Consider the following 15,240-nt stretch of genomic DNA (forward strand, 5'->3'; position numbering starts at 1 on the left):
TACTCAGGGGCATTGTATCAAGCCACACAATGCAGGCTAAACGAAGCTCTCCGTCCCTTTGGGTGGAAATCTAATAAGCCCATCTAATAGCTCGGATCTCCAGTCCCAGACGGTGGGCATCCAGCCCCTTTATGGAGGTTCTGCCCTTTGCCAGGGGACAGCTGCTTGGGGCAGGTTCAGGGAGCGGAGAAACCTTCAGTGCGTTTCTCCTGCTCTCTCCCGCCCTCTGTCTCACACACAAAGCCGTTCTGTCCCTGTGGGCTGGTCCCTCAGGGCACGGCCTGAGCTGGGCGGAGGCCTGGCCTGGGGCTGCTCCCTTCCCAGCATCGTCATCTGTGGGGCGGGGAGCTGTGCAGGATGATCTCCTGAGCCAGCTGGGAGTCACGTGCACAGCTGGTGGGCTCTGGGGAGCTGACCGCAGTTCTCAGCCTGGGTCTGGGTTGCAGGGAGTGTGGCCGTCCCCTCCCACTAGTGGTGGGGCCTGGAGGCAGGAGAAAGGGGGCAGAGGTGCTTGTGAAAGAATGGGGACCAGAGAGAGAGCTCAGGGCCAGGAGTGGAGCGACTGCCGTGCCCCTAGTTCACTGAGTGAGCCTTAGGCAAGTCACCTAAGGCACCTGTCCTTGCTGTCACTTGTTCTTCTCTGCAAAATTAGAGGCGGGAGGAGACGATGTCCCAGGTGACTTTCAGGTCCAGCAGCATGCCCCTCTCAGTGAAAACTGGGGACATGGGATGGGGAGCACTGTGGTCTTCTGAGTCGGACGGGATTCCATTTGAATCCTGGCTTCACCACTGGGCAGTTTTGTTTAAGTTATAGAGTTTCTGCCTCCCTTTCGAAAACATATTGGGTTAAATTATATCTACCATACGAAGAGGTGCGAATTTAATGACCCAAATTTCAGGAAGGAGTATGGTATGATTGCTGGCCCGCCGTATGTTCTGCTAAACGTCTGTTTTCCTTATAACCTACACAATATTAACTGTTGAAAGAAGAAAGAACTTAATAAAAATATGTATTAGTCTAAGAGGTTTGAAATTTTAAAACAAATTATATAGTATGTCTATGTCTTAGGTGAGCAGTTTCTAGACATTTCAATTTCATACTCAATAGAAAAATGATAGAGTTGGTTTCAAGGTAGAATTGTCAACTTTTTAAATTTTGGCCATTTGTAAAAGGATAATTTTTAACTACTATGGAGATAGGATAGTAAGAAGCTATGAAAATTCCTTGGCAAGTGGAACAGGGAAACCGAGACAGAGAGCTGAACACAGTGGCCGAGTAATTGACAGCCAGGTGCAGATGGTCACCAGGGCGGAAGGCCCCCAGTACCTGACAGGGAAAGAAACTGGGAAAACAAGGACCTCGCCCCCAGGGTAACCGCTCCTCCCTGGTCTTTCCTCCCTGGAGACAACATCTAGGCCTCAGTTGTATTTTAGCTCTGAGCTCAAAAAAGCAGCAAAACCAGGTGGGTGACACCAGGACCAGCTGCAATGACTAAAGACCCCCTGCCCTGTCACTGACCAATCAGTGGAGACCACGACCCCAAAAGGGTGCACCCGGAGAACTGATGAATGTTCTGCTGAGTCCCTCCCCTGAGACCTTCCCTAAGATTCCCTCCGGGGAGCAGCCTGCCCCTTTCCCTTTCCCTTCTCCTCCCCCCACATGCATGTGTCTCCTAAACTGTAAGGCAGTGGGCAGCTGGCAGCTTGTCCCAGGCTTGTCCCCTGAACCTGTCCCCAAAGCCCCCTATTCTGACTTTCCAGTGAGCCGAGGCAGCCCAGCCTGGGCTCTCCTGTTGCTTCTTCTGTGCGAAGCCCTTCCTTGTCTCACTGCCCCCAGCTTTAATAAACGTATCCTCCTAGTCACCTGGACTCGTGCTGTGAAATCTTTCCTACGCGACCTCAAGAACTTTCAGGTGTCATAAATTTCAGGTGGGCACCCTTCCTTCCTACTGCTTAGAAAGACCTTTCTTCTATTGATTATGTTCCAGTTAAAGGTGAGATCATATGGTATTTGTCCCTCACCTCCTGGAACATAATCAATAGAAGAAAAAAGCAAACAAAATATAACCAGAGACATTGAAGTTAAGAACAATCTAACAATAGCCAGGACGGGGCGGGGGGGACAGTGGGAAGAGGGGATTACAGGAACTACTATAAAGGACACATGGACAAAACCAAGGGGGAGGGTGGAAGTGGGGGAGGGAGGTGGGTTCAGCTGGGGTGGGATGGAGGGATGGGGAGAAAGGCATACAACTGTAATTGAATAACAATAAAAAATTTTTTAAAAAAGTAAAAAAAAAAAAGAAAGACCTTTCTTAGTGGCACACCTGCCTGACTCCAGGAGAGACCCCCCCCCCCCTTTGGCCTCCATGGCATTTGGGAGCTGCTTAGCAGCGCCCGGCTCCAGGAGGACTTCGACGACACAGGAAGCAGAAAGGCCCTCCCGCCTTCCCCACCCAGAGGACCCACTGGGCCTGGGGCCTCACCTGGTCTCAGCCACAGCTCTCAGAATGGACTCAGCTCCCGGGAAAGATGGGCTTCTGACTCACGCCGTTGGTCCCTTGCTCCTGTCCCTCTTGGTAGAAAGCAGGAGACCTGTGGGCTCAGCCAGTATTGCTCCTTCCAAGTGGGCGCCTGGGAGGCTTTCGTCAGCTGGGAATCTGGGCCATAGCCCGCAGTGTGGAGTCCCCACAAGCGCTGATGGAGCAGGAGCTGGGCAGGGGCAGGGAGGGGGAGGCGGAAGCTGGACAGCTCTCTGTCTCCTCCCGATTCTGGTGTTCATAGCGCGGCCTTCTGTGTTTGGATTATGGAAATACCAAACACACTTATAACGAACCACGAGCACCAAAATGCCCTCGCATGCCGAGTGTAAGTGACTTCGCCATGCTCCCTTGCTGTGTGCGGCCCCACGCAGCTTGCAACACGAGCGCCAGTGTGGGGCGCAGCTCCTGCAGTCGGCTCTCGCCGCCAGCTGGACTTCTTCCTCCGGCTCGGGGAGAACCGCCCCTCCTTGTAGTCATATTTGGTCTTCATGGGAGGTCTCCGGTGTCCCAAAGGAGCACACAGAAAAGCTATTAGGCACAATGTCAGATCCCTTTCTCAGGTTATAGATGTCAGTGCTACCCCCTGAGGTCTGAGTCAGAAACCTGCAGCTTCCAAGAGCTGAGGGCGGCTGAGCCCAAGGTGTGACAGGGTGCAGCCAAGGTGGGGGGGCCCAAATAGGGATTTGTAATGGGGTCCAGAATTCAGGGTGTTCAGAAAATATTAGAGAAAAAATATACATGATGTCCTCACCCCCACCTGTCTGAGCTGGGGGTTGGGACACATGGAGCAGGGCCACTGAGAGCTGTTTTGTACAGCAACAGCTTTGCAGCTGACCTCTGGCACGGTCATTTAACACACCTATAACCTTTAACTGGTTTCATGGATGTGTTAAAGAGCTGGGGCCTTGCTTTGAGCCAGGGGGATGGGAGTGACTTCCACCCAGGATGTAACTGGGAAGCAACTCCCCCTGGTTACAGGGCCTGCGTGAGAGCTTAGAGATGATTGGCTCCATGCCATAGGGCTGCACCTGCCCAGACTTACTATGGCAGCCCAGTAAAACTGGAAGAATACGGGGATGCTGGCAGGTGTAACTGATTGTAGGAGGAGTCAGAAATGGGACTGCAGAGGAAGATTGGTGCTGGGATTTAAACCCAGGCACAGCAGCCATACCAGGGAGGACCACATGACTTTGGCGGAGTAGGTTGTTGACCATGCGGCTTTGGGGTGCTCCCTTTTGCCACATGGCCTAGGAAGCAGGAGAGGCTTTGCCTGGAAGAAAAGGGGAGAAAGGACTAGCTGGTGGGCCATGAGAAGGTGCCACATGATTCTGGATTAACTGGAGATCACGGTGGCAACACAGCGGATGGTGCCAGAATCGAGGGGCTACCTGAACCACGGACTTCTACTTCTTTTCCTGAGATACGGCACCCGGACTGGGCAAAGGGGAAAAGGAAGGACTGTGTGCATTTGTGGGTATTCTAAAGAACTTTAGTATTTTAATAAAGACATTAAGTTGTTACTCTAAGTCTGTATAACTTTTAAATAAATAATCCCTCTCGTTTCCACCAATCTCTAGCATTGAGAAGTGTCTCTCCTCTGGCGTGGGCAAAGTGAACCTAGTAGGTGGGGGGGAACCCCTGGAGAAAAAGGGGGGGCCCTTTTGGTAATAGTATATCATTCACCGCCCCCCCCAGGTCTGTTCTGTAACAAAGGGTCCAGCTGGCTGGCCACGTGGGCATCCAAGCCCAGTGCCATCTCCCTGCTCCCCACCTGAGCCCCTGTCCTACAATATGCAAATCCCAGTAGCATGCTAACAGCAGCCCAGTCTGCTCTCTCTCCTGCTCCCCCGCCCCCCAGGCCCTGCTGCTCAGGGAGTCTGGTTCCTGCAAGATGTGGTAGAAGACACCAGCCAGGAAGTGGGGTGGGGTCTGCCTTGAAGCCGGGCTTTATCTCTGTGGTTGGGTGAATCTCTTTTGAAGTGATTTAGACCATAGAGAACAACAGTGCTTGTTTTTCATTTGGAAAGCTCCAGCTCTACCAAGAAGCTTCGTAAGTGTTAGGAGGTGCACCGAGGTGGGCGTGCCCTGCCTTCATGTGGTTCCCAGTTCTCATGGTTCACTGATTTTTGATGTGGTGGCGGTAGCCAATGACAGCCGTTCCCCTCCTCCCTGCCTCCAGCCCTGGTTCAAAGTTATAAACTGAGAGTTTTGGGTTTCTGTCTTCAACATTTCCTCTCCAACATCTCTGTGGGGCTGAGAATGTCATTTTCTCAGTCACTCCCAGAAGCTTCAGCTCTGCTATGTCCTTGGCTCTCATTAATGGGATCAGTGGGATGCAGGGGAAGGGAGCAAGAGTGAGGGGCGTAGGGCCACCTGCCTTGGCAGACATTCTGGAGTGCAGACCAGGTGCCAGGCACCGTGCTAGAAACTGAGGATAGAGACGATCCAAGCCAAGACCCTCCCCCAAGGGGGCTCCTGGGACAGAGGTTCTGTCCTTTCCCAGAGACAGCTGGGGGAGGCTGGCTCAGGGTGGGGGAGAAATTACCAGTGCATTCCTTTGAGGTCTCTCTCGAAGACTGCCAACACCCTTTTCATTGCCAAATACAAAGATCCTTTTCAGTTCTTACACTCCTTTACCTCCTTCCAGCTCTGAGCCTGTTGATCACCCTTCATTAGCTATCATTTTATTCAATAGATACTTATGACGTGGCTAATTAATATGGCACAGGGAGTGGGACAGCATGATAGTTAAAAGCAGGTTCTGGGGTTGTGACATCTGCATTCACCTCCAGCCCTGACTGGTCTTTGATGTGCGATTGGGTAAGTTACGCAGCCTCTTGGGGCCTCAGTTTCCTTGTCTATTAAGTGGGGCTAATAATATTACTCACCCCATAAGATTTTGTGAAGATTAGATATGATAATAGGTGGGATGTGTTTAGAACAGTGCCCTGGCACATCGTAGATGCTCAATAAATATTGGCTTCTACTGTTTGTTATTATTCTTATTAAACATGGTGCTAATCACTAGGAAGACAGCTGGGAGCCCAATAGTCATGGTTTGTTCCCTCACAAAGTTTAAAGGCCAGTATGGGAGGCAGCCATTCAACAAGTGGGGGTCTGTGTGTTAAAATAAGACCCACAAGTACAGAGCTACACTTCTGCGCCCTGCTTCTGCATGAGTCTGTTCCTGGATTCTCTCACCTTTGTAACCCTCCGGCATTGACTTTCCCTTTTCTCCCACAAAGCAGTGACTCCCCAAGAATCTGTGTTTTTCTTTTCCTCTGCCTCCTACACCCACCCCAACTTCCCAATACAGCTGGCCATGAAGTCTCAAGAGGAAGCACAGGCTTCGAATCTTCGCCAGCGGGAGTCATCCTGGGGTGGGGGTGGGGCAATGCAAGGAGGTGCTTAAGCGTGGGCTTCCTTGCCAGGGAGCAATGGATTCAGATGGCCACCCCCAGCCAGCAGAAATGCCTCCTGATGTCACCTAACTTCTTTATGACTCACTTTAATAATCTCAGAAAGGGAGATGATAATACTCTCTATAGGGGGTGAGTTGACTCTACAGATATATTCTCAACTCTACAGACACAATCTATATATACATACCCCTATGTAAACACAGGTGTAGGCACACATAGCTAAACATTCAGAGATGTCTATGAAAAATCCCAACTCGGCGCCTGGTCCACAGGTAGCACGCAGTCAGCGGCAGCTCCAACTCGAACTGGCGCCGTGTTGATGGGCTGCGCGTCGTAGTGGGGTGTGGGTGTTGGAGCATGGTTTCTGGAATATGGAAGAGTGGCTTTGTACAGTGCAATTCAGCCTTATGTCGGCGCTATGCAAGGCATATGGGAGACAAAGTCGCGAGATGGGCTCATGCTCTCGAAGGAATTCAAGACAGATTTCTGCAGAGGCGACTCGAATGCCAGCCAGCCTGTGGGAGACGATCCAATGGAGGACACACACGCCCTGATGCTCAGAGGGGACACAGTTCTGCTCGGGCCACAGAGAAGGTATCTTTAAGCTTAGCCACTTCAGCATAGAGGGAGAGAGGGGTGTTTATGTGGGAGATGAGGCTGGGGGAAGGGGCATTCTGATCATGTAGGAAGCCGCCTGGCAGGTCTGTGCTCTACCCATGGCGACTGGCCACCGCAGGCACAGGGGGACAACATCTGGAAGGCTGGCTGGAGGGCAGTGGAGGGTGTTTAGGCTGTTAAAGGGGTTTGCAGCTATAACCACACTTGCCAGCTAAAACTGTGATGTCCTAGAATGACTTGAAGAATCCGCCAGGAAGATCCTCCCTTGTAAGGACAAGACACATTTGACAAGGGAAAGAGGGTTTGTAAAATAAGGACATATAGCGGAGCTGCATCGTGCTGGGGACGGCACCTGTCTGTTTCTGCGGGCAAAGGACTGTGTCCTGAAGTTACAGCGCCACAGCCGCCACCATCAGATTGAAATTGTCAACAGATTTCCATGTGTAATAGAAACTTTAACTATCTTGTTGCTTCAAAAGGGAACATGGTGCCAAAGCCACAGACGTGGTGTTACTGAGCTTCGGTATTTGAGCCCGGCAGTGTGAGGGGATAACCTAAACACCTGTCCTCCCTCCATCTGACCCACCTTTTTTCCACAGCTGGCCCTCCCGATGGCTTCTCATTACCTTGTGAGTAGTTCCCAGGCTCTTCGGCCCTGTTTACAAACTGCTTTATCCCTTCAGCCGCTTCGCCGGCCACTCTTGTCCTGTGTCCCTGCTCCCTGGCCATTTCTAGCTCCTGGTAGAGGCCATGCATGCACTCTGTGCTTTCCCTCTCCCTCTCCACCTTCTCGACCTGGTTCATCTTTCTTCTCTGATCTGAGGCCGGGTACTGCGGCCACCTGCTCAGACAAGTCTTCCCAGTGTGCCGTCACAGACGGAGGCCTCTCTTTTATTTTGGCGTAGCCCCCTGTGCCTGTCTTTACAGTGATAAACTCTTCTGCCATATTGTAACTGCGAATTGAGCTTCCCCACAAGCCTGTGAGCTTCTGGGAGCAAGAGCTGCTTCTCTTTCCCTAGATTCCAGTGCCCGGCACAGCAAACAGATAAGAAACAGATTTCCGAATTGAAGAAGAGTAGTGCTAGGAATCCGAAACATTGCATTGTTGGCCTCAAGGTGACATTAAAACATCTTAGGAGCCTGGAGACAGCATCTCATCTCGAGTATATGGAAAAAATAAAGGAATGCATCCTGGGAACACTGAAAAAGGGAGCGTCTTCTTGAGGAACTTAACATTTGCAGCTTTGACGGAGATCAGTGCACAGATAGTCTCAGACCAGCTGAGCCTATTTCCGGCACTGCTTTCTACTCCCAAGTCAAGTTCCTGGAGGGTGGGACCTGGAAACTGGCATTTGAGCACTTTCTCCTGGTGGCTCTGACCCACCCTCGAGGCTGAGAATTCCTGACCTAGGCAAAATCTCCAATCGGCGTAATATTGGCAGACACGGGATGAAAGGGGAGATTGAGAATAACAACACACGCCGATGCAGTTTTTATGGTTCGAGAATTCTCAGCAAGAAGCAAACCCAGGAGTTAACTGTATGCAGCTGTCCTTCCTAATCCACGGGGGGTCCGTTCCAAGACCCGCAGTGAATGCCTGAAGCAGTGAATAGTACTAAACCCTATACATACTACGCCTTTTCCTGTACATCATACCTACGGTAAAGTTTAATGTGTAAATCAGGCACATTAAGAGATTCGCAACAATAACTAATAATACAATAAAACAATGATAACAATATACTGTAATAGAATTATGTAAGTTTGGTCTCTCTCTCAAAACATCTTATTGTACTGTACTCAACCCTTCACTTAAAGGAAGCAGCTCATGGCTGCTTTTTGGCATATCTGAGTTGCAACCTCACTACTCTTGCACTTTGGCTTCATGATTAAGTAAAATAAGGGTGACTTGGACACAAGCACCGAAATACTGAGACAGTCGAGCTGATCCCTGAGACGGCTACCAAGTGATTCAGGAGTGAGAGTATGTACAGAGTAGAGATGCTGGACGAAGGGATGAATCACATCCCAGGTTAGATGGAGCTGGACTGTGTAAGATTTCATCAGGCTACTCAGAACAGCATGCAATTTAAAACTTGTAAAATTGTTTATTTCTGGGAATTTTCATTTAATTTTTAGACCATGGTTGATGGTGGCCTAAAACTGAAACCACAGAAAGCAAAAACCATTGTATTTTGCAAACTGGCATAGGAGGGTACCTTGACTTCAAAATTCGATCTCTCTTTTGTTCCCTTCATTCTGTGATTTTTGAAACAGTTATGAAACAAGGAACAGGACCGAGGTTTTCTGAATGTCATGTTATCCTACCAGGATATTGGAACAAAGGCCATAGACATTAAGAGGTGAGGGAATGACATTAGAAAAGTCCCTGTCATGGAGAGAACAAGGGAGGCCCATGTCCCTCACCTTGCAGACAAATAAGTAGAGGACTCCTCCTCAGGGCCTTGGGGTGACAGGTCTCCGGATTTCTGGCCACTTTCTGCTTCCAAAGAGTAAACCACAAGTTCATCAAAATGAGCTCTCAGCCCCCTTGACTGGAGGGTGTCCATCAGACTGTGGACTCCTCCGGGCTGGAGAAGAGGGGCAGGAATTTCAGGTGTGGTGGCTCTGGTGCCATCAGGTGGGCGAGACCAGTGTCTCCCACTGAGAAGAGGAGAAAGAGGGGCCCAAGGACGTCCACTGGGACTTTCCCTGCTCTGTCCCCCTTCATCTGAGGGCGTGCAAGTGCTCCCAGCCTGCTGTGGACTGCGGTTCTCTGACTGTGGTGAGGGAAGGTTCTGGACCACAGGGTGACTGGGTTGGGAGAGAGAGAGATGGTCATCTCCCGACGGGGGTGCTTTGCTGACGGGTGACTCGAAGACCACGTCTTACTCATCTGCAGAGAAAAAGGCTTAGAGGTGAAACCCTGTTCAAAAGGATGCTGTGACCACAAGCAGACGAGAACCGCCAGTAAAAATAGAAGCATGGCTCCGAATTTCCCTTACCTTTGAAACTAAAGGCCGAAAAACCCCCTAAATATATGCTGCCAGGTGGCTAAAGAGAAGGTTAGGAGATGCATCTCTGCTGAATAGAGAGCCGTGGTCTGGGTTTTTATTTAAGGGTTTGTTTTTTTTTGAAATTGATCATGAGGTAGAAAAACCTTGAGATTAGATTAGGATAAAAGCATCAGAAGAAATTATTGCAAGTTGTTTTTGCTGCTTTTTTTTTTCCAGTTAATTCCCCCAATGAAGGAGAGAAATTCTTTTTCTTCATATATATATATATATATATATATATATATATATAGTGCTTTAAATTCTGCATTTGAACATAAAATGGCTTAGTTAATACAGGATTCCGATCGCATTGTGAGACTGCATCACAAAACTGTGACGTTTGCAAATGACAGATCTAGAGGACAGGGCCAGACGCGGAGCTCAACACTGACTGTGCAGCCACTTTCAAACTCACAGGCCCTCGGGCGACTGAAAGAGAGCTCTGTGGGGCCGAGCTGCATCCGAGCTCTCACCTCGCACCGCCTTCTACGTTCTTGCTGACACAATCTAGAATAAAAGAAGCAATAGTCAGGCAAAGGCTCTAACAGAAAACATAAATCCCAGCTTAAGGAAGCTCAATGTGTGTCTGTCAAATAATCATTGTAACAAAAAAAATAGAAAACAAAAACTAGAGGTGATTATTTCTGTTTCCATAGATTTTTCAGATTTGCTCCAAGGTTGTTTTAACCAAATATTTGTCATCGTTTACTCCTCCCACCCCTTTTTTTCCTACACACTATTTTTAGGGATAGATTTAACACATAAACCAAGCCAAGTATATTTTATTCCCCATCTGTTGAATCGGTGCGTCTTCTACAACTCTGTTCTTTGATTAGAGAGGTGTCTCTTTTTCTGCGGTGGCTTTAAAAACACCAACGTTGACACCAGGCAGGTTCCGCGACCCTGCGGCGTAGAAAGCCAAGGACTGCTGTTGTTTACATTTCTTGGACACGTACAACTCATCTACCTGACATGAGGTGTCTCTGTGCAAGTCAGGGATGGGACAGTGACGAGTTTCCTTAACTGCTGAAGTTCTTCATGTGCCCGTGGTCACTCGGACCTGCGGCTGCCACACACGATGGCCCCCTTCCTGGGCTGACCCATCTCCCTTCTGGACTTCTCACTGAGAGTGGCACAGGGGCCAACGTATTTCTAGACGGTGATCCTGCGTCACCAGGAGACACGGAAGTCTCACATTGCATGGCTTCTATGACATGAAGCCTCCTAAGAGGGGTGGCTGAGAAGGCCTTTTCTCCTGACTAAAAGTGTCTTGTCCCTTCCTATTCTATCCTTGGCGTATTATCCCCGCTTCCCCTTGTCCACAATGTTACTGTCACCCTCACCAATGTGTTCGTTAATTCTGGCACTAAAATATCATGAGGGAGCTCTCGCTGTGGGCCGAGTACTGCACTCAGCGAACACGTAGTGCTTGTTATATAAGCCAAACATTGGTCTAAAAGATTTAAAAAGTTATTTATTCTTAGTAACATATCATCCCCCCTCATTTCACAGGCGAACAAACCGGCATAAAGAAATAGCCCAGTTAGCTTGCTGAGGTGAGTTAGACAGCAGGTGGTAGAGCTCCGACTGAACCCAAATAACCCAGCTCCGGGGTTTGCGCCCTTAACCCCTTCCCTGTGTTGCCTCCAGAAAACTTGTTATGTCTCTTAAGATGTCCTGTGGGCCTACTGGGTAGATATATTCATGTCCTCATGTTGCTGATGGAGAAACGGGCACAGATGGCTATGTCATTGTCCTACCATCACACATGCAAACCCAAGCCACCTGATGTCAGAGGCTTCCAGCTTTTTCTCCTACGTGGGTCCCCTGAAGGCGACAATGCTGGACACTGTCTTCTGCGGGCAGTGTTTAAGAAGAAGCTCCATGCAGAGGGCTGAGGTGGTTAACAGATACCTGAAGGGGGCGGTGCTTGAGTGAAGCAGAAGAGGTCTGCAGTGGTCCAAGTGGCGGGCACCCCATCTGCACCCTGCTGAGGCCCATGCACTTGACCATACTCGACTTCTTCGGAGGCAGGCAAGGAGTTCAAATCTCCAGGGCGGGCGGGGCAGGGGGTTGGGGAGGGAGGTCTGACTCTCAGTTTCTGTGTCTCTAGGAGTCAAGCTTCTGTCTGGAGTTGGAGCAGCTTCCCTACTCAGTCTCCTGCACCTGCAGACCCCTGTTAAACTGCCTGCCAGATCAGGAATAATGCTGCGCAGGGGGGAAGAACCGTTATTTGCATTTGAATTAATGTTGAGTTCAGAGAGACACAGATTCCTCATCAAGAAGGATTTAGAGCAATTGCTGATATCCTGGGGAATCTGCGACCAGCTCATTATTTTCATCTCGCAGGGTAGTGCTGAAATTTTTAACTTTTTTTCAAGTCTTCTTTCGGAAGTTTGGCTCTTTTTATCCCCATGATCATAATTATAATAATTTTGAAACATCGGTCTGCTCAGACATCAAGGTGTTGAACGGATAATTTCACTTTAATGAATTTGTCACATATGGGCTTATTTTCCACATCTGTCTGAAGCTGAATTGCTAACTGGTTAATATGAGGACTGTTCCATTTCATTAGCTTCTCCCCGTTGGTTTCCTCGAGGTGGAACGGATGCACTGCCAGTTGCAAAGCCTGTCAGCTCTTTCTTTTCAGGCAAGGCAAGGATCCGAATCTAGTTTAAGGAGCCGATTCCAACTAAAGGGAATAGACAATGAGGCAGTGCGATCATCCAGACACTGCAGGGTCTGTGTGCCCTGCGGCTGCTGAGAGATTAGCGAGTGCTTGTCACGGACTTCATCAGCGCTTGTACTTGAGGCCCTCTTGGGTAAACTTGTAAGTTCGGCCACAGAGCCCTGGCAGTAATGGGGAGAGAGACAGGGAGGTTTGGTTGATGAACACAAGAAAGGATAGGAGAAGAAAAAAGAGGGCCGTGAGTGTGGAAGGGGGCCCAGGAGGCTTTGTTGAGGGTCTAAAATTTGAGTATACCAACTTCTAACCTTTCTAGGAAGGAGGTGTTTTGATAGCAATAGTGAGCCAGGAGGATGTTTCTGGAAGTACTTAAAGATGAAGAAGATGTTAGTGAATCACTGAGCCTCCTGGGAAAGGCAAGTGTGGTACCTCCTTTGTAGGAGGTGGAGAGATGCTCTGCTCTCAAAGAGAAAACCTGTCACAAACCATCAGGAGGTGTATCGTCTCTCCCACCAAGAAGGTCACGTGCACTTGGGGATGTTTAGGTCGATGACCCCCCGTCATCAGGATCCAGTTATTGGTGTCTTTCTGCTCTAGGTCATTGGCATTGGTTTCGTTCTTAAACTTTCTCCTCAAGGTTGTATGATGGCTAACCAGCAAAAACTGGGGCTTTGTGCTTCCTTGCTCACTTCCCTGGGGTTGGGGAAGGGAGAAACTCTCTTCATTCATGGAAGAAAAACCTTTCACTGAAGTCTGATTGGGCCGATCTAGGTCTTGTGCCACTCTGACACCAGCGACAAGTACCAAAGCAATGGCAGCAGCCCTGAGCTCCAGAACAGTCCTGGCAACAGGTGTGAGGTTATCTGGACTACCCGAGATTAATCGGGGTCTGCCCTTCGGGCTGGTGATGGGGTCAGCTTTCTATGAGACACGTGGGCTATTCAGAGAGAGGGTGGAGCCTGAAGAAATTAAGAGGAAAGGAAGAGAGTAATAATACTCACTATGCTATCTACAAAACAGTATCATCAATACTAGTGTGAAGAAGGTAAGAATCTCAGCTGAAGTCTATGGGACCCTATAGGTGGGTCAAGACTCCTCGACCACCTTCCACCTGAGACCGGACTCTTTTGCTCAGGTGTTTACAAACCCTGCAAACAAGAAGAAAATGGAAGCGAAACCAGAAAACAGAGAGCAGCACCCACAACTCAGCTATTAGAAGAAGTGTGTGGGAAGCCCTGTGCACTGGGCGTGTCAGGTTCTGCCCTGCACAATATCCCATAAGCGTTCAGAAGGGGCCTGCTCTGCACACCCCAGGACTTCAATATCCAAGCAGAAGAAAGAGAGGAGAATGAGTCCCAGAGCTTCGTGGTCCACATACAGTGCCCTCTTGCTTGGTAAAACCGGTAAAACCATCTCTCGAGCAGTCAGAGACTCCTCTGTGCATTTTGTTAATTTTTATAGACATCACTTCAAGTGTACTTTTATGCCTCTTAGTTATGCAGAAATGTCTCGTAATTGTCCTTTCTCTGTATCTCTCAGTTCACCCTTTGAAAATAATAGATGGCATCATCTTTTTAAGCTAAAGTTTAGGTATGCGTGAGGAAAGAGCCACATCCTCCCCGATTATTAGATATTTATATGACCAACGTGCATTTTTAAGTAGTTCTGAAGTTAATCACAGATGTTCCCGGAAGAGCTGAATGTGGGTAGAATCTTGAGCTGCATTCAAATGGGATGAACTTGAACTAGCCCATGTCCAGTAGGAGACACAACAGGAGCCCAACAACAGAGGCTAAAAGTTTGGCATTGGATAAAGACCGTGACAGGGAGCAGAGAGCCGCCAATGTCAGAAGCAAGAGAGAGCTTGATTTCTGGTTTTAGGTGTGCATTTGGGGGCCAGTTAGGGGCCCAGAAGGTAAGGTCAGGGGCTGAGACTCCGAGAACAGCTAAGAGAGAGAAAGGATGGAAAGAACTAGGGGTGCACAAGGGCCAGTGGCCAGAATCTTTGTGCATTTTCTTTTCTCTGAAATGGCAGGGTGGCTGATACACTCTCCCTGTACCTGCCAAGTTGTTCCAGTCTTGAGGTAAACTGAGGTAAAGGTTCTTTAGGTAAAGGTTCTAGTCTTGAGGCCATGGCTTTGTGGCCAAAAGGAAATGAGCAGCCAGGTCATCCCAGAGAGGCTTGAAACTCCCAGTGGGGCAGAAAGGGTTAAGGGTGTGCAAAGGGCCCCTGTGAAGGGTGGTAGAAGACAGGGGAAGAGTGGGAGACACCAGTCGGTGAGGAAGAGGCTAGGGGGTTGAATGCCCTATCAACTTGAATCCGGAGCCGGGTTCTCAGCTTCCCTGTGATGAACGTCAGGGTCTGAATCGTTCTTGGTTGTGGGGGCTGTCCTGTGCATTGTGGGATGTTTAGCAGCGTCCCTGATCTTTACTGCCTAGAGGAGTGGTCCCCAAACTTTTTGGTACCAGGGACCAGTTTTGTGGAAGACAATTTTTCCACAGACCGGGGATGGGGGTTGGTTTCAAGATGATTCATGTTCATTATGTTCAAGCTCACCTCCTGCTATGTGCCTGGTTCCTAACAGGCCTGGACCAATACCGGTCCGAAGCCTGTGGCCCGGAGGTTGGGGACCCCTGGCCTAGGTCCTGTGCTAACTCATAAACATATGTATTCAGTAAACACACAAGGCAGATGATATGTCCTCTCCCTCCTTCCAGTTCCCTCATTTCCTGGGAGCTCACAGTCCTGGGGTTCCCTGAGCTCCTTTGAATCTAAGTGGGGGTGAGGCTGGGTCCCAGGAGCCAGCCAGCTGCTGTGTAAGGGAAGGCTCTGTGTGTGTGTGTTGGGGGAGAGGCAGGGCTGGATGGGGTAGGGTGGGGGCTGCTGGGAAGGGTTCCTGTGGCCAGAGAGA

Source organism: Desmodus rotundus, chromosome 13 (genome assembly GCF_022682495.2).
Source record: "Desmodus rotundus isolate HL8 chromosome 13, HLdesRot8A.1, whole genome shotgun sequence".
Taxonomy (NCBI): domain Eukaryota; kingdom Metazoa; phylum Chordata; class Mammalia; order Chiroptera; family Phyllostomidae; genus Desmodus; species Desmodus rotundus.